The sequence below is a fragment of the Ursus maritimus genome, unplaced genomic scaffold (genome assembly GCF_017311325.1).
Source record: "Ursus maritimus isolate PB19 unplaced genomic scaffold, ASM1731132v1 scaffold_6, whole genome shotgun sequence".
Taxonomy (NCBI): Eukaryota; Metazoa; Chordata; class Mammalia; order Carnivora; family Ursidae; genus Ursus; species Ursus maritimus.
In genome coordinates, this window is record NW_024426774.1 from 34498845 (window position 1) to 34501154 (window position 2310).

Here is a 2310-nt window from a genome sequence, read left to right on the forward strand (position 1 = left end):
TCAAATATCACCTCCTGCCCGACACACCCATCGGACGTCGCCTGGGAGGAAAAAAAAAACGTTCCAGCCGAGCAGGTCCTTCCACTCGCTCCAGCCAAAAGACTCCTCATTGAAATGCGAACGTGGATTTGGATTTGCATCAGATGGGCCTTGGCTCCCTGGGGCAGAGCCGCTGGGCACACGGAGGCAAGGGGGGCATCTCTTCCTACACTTTTCCTCCTCAGGAATTTTGAATCTGGGAGCATATTACTCCAGCAGATGAGAGCTACAGCCACCACCCCTCGACTGTGTGGCCAGAGTCTAAGCAAAGGCCACCTGTCATGACCAGGAGTGTTTACTGAGGACCTACTATGAGCTAAGCAACCTACAGGTAACTCTGTCGCTCCCCACAGCCGTGCTCATGGCTCTATCATCTCCTTCCCAAGTGCAGAGACTGGGAATCTGTTAGGTTAAGGTCACAGAGCTGGTCACAAATGATGTTGGGTCTTATATCCGTCTGCCCCTGCTGCCTGGGTCCCTCCTTCTCCACTCTTGGGGGCCACCCTCCGTCTCAGAGAGAGAAGCCCTCCTCACTTCCAGCTCCTGTCCCCAGGAAATGGGCATTTCCTTCTCTCCTTGCATCCCCTTCACCACCCTCCTCTCCTCTCTGCTCACACAGCAGATGGAGGAGTTCTCCCTCTCTAGAAGTCCGCCCCAGCAGGCACCTGAGAAGCTCAGTTGGCTGGGTGCTGCCCCAAGTTTGAGCCTTCCTCCTTCCCTGCCACGGCCCCCAGTCAGTGTCGCCAGGAGCTGGGCTTGGGGCCAGGGAGTTCCTTCCTGCCTCCCTCCCACCCGCTGGCCGATCAGGGGGGCTGTGACCCAGTGGCCAAGTAACTCCTCTCACTCTAAAGATAGGTCCTAGAGACTTGAGTCCTTTTCTTCTCTACCTTACAGCTGACCATCTGCAGAAAGGCCTGGAATCCCAGGGTCTGCGTGGGGTGCTTGGGGTTGGGGTCCTTTCTCCCTACCCTCCATGGTCAACCTCAGCCCTGGGCAGGCCCGTCGGGGAACTGCTCCCTGGTGAGGAGGGGATGTGGGAAGGATAGCCTTGTGTGCTGGGGTAATTAGCATCTTCCACAAGAGGCCAGTATCTGTTCATTAGGAAGAACGGTGCATTCCAGAGCCTGCCCTCCTGGGCACAGGTCAGTGGAACAGCCAGCTGGCTCTTTGCCCAGTCTGGGGATAGCCAGCAGAGAGGGGGTTTTGGACAAATGAAGCCCAAAACAAAGCATTGCAAGGAGAGGCAAGGAGCACACGGACTAAACCTGAAACCGTCCTGGTCATTCCCTTCCCTCAGGCCCACGGAGACCTAGGGAGAAATCGAGGCCCTCATTCCACCTGCCATCTGGCCCCACCTCGTTTGCAGGATGAACTCAAGCTAAGCAGACATTGCCTCAGGAATCCCACCTCTCCTGCAGGTTGTAAATAAGTCCTGTGAGACTCTTATGACCTGTTGGCTACTTGGACTTGACCACTGACAACACGGCATCATGGGAGTTTAGGGAAAGCAAGAAGGAAAACATGGTCCTTAGGTCATTTCTCATCTATGAAGCCACAGTAATAATAGAATCTGGAGCCCCTTAGAGGTTGACAGAGCCTGAGCCACCTCTTCCTCCTGAGGCCATTTGTGTGTTAAGAAATGAAGATGGGGTGCCTGTGTGGCCCAGTCGGTTGAGTGATCAACTCTTGATTTTGGCTCAGGTCATGATCTCAGGGTCGTGAGATGGAGCCTCGAATTGGGCTCTGCGCTGTGTGTGGAGCCTGCTTGGGATTCTCTCCCTATCTCTGCCCCTCCACCCCTCTGCTTGCGTGCACTTGTTCTCTCTCGAAAAAGAAAAAAAAAAAAAAAAGAAATGAAGATGTGACAAACCATGGTTATAAAAACTTTGGCATATTTTAAACATTTTACATTTAACCAAGTGATGTTGGATCATACGTGACAAAGTATAGCACACTCTACTTAGGCAACTGATAAGAAAGCTGCAGGATTCATAACGCACCACAGGGAGTGAGATCCCAGCAGGGACAGAAGTTTAGAGCCGTAAGAGCAGCTTCAATTGGGAAGAAATAGAGAAACGCTCACATGTTCCTGAAATGATTCTAACTTTTGCATCGTATTCCTGGAGGAGGTGTCACAAAACACTCCACGACGAAAGCTCTACAGCCCTCCCAACGGCCGTTCTGCTGAAATGTGTTTCAGAAAGAGCCAGCATCCCAGATGCATCAGGTCTGGCTGAATAGCTTAACGGGGGGGGGGGGGGGGGGGGGGGC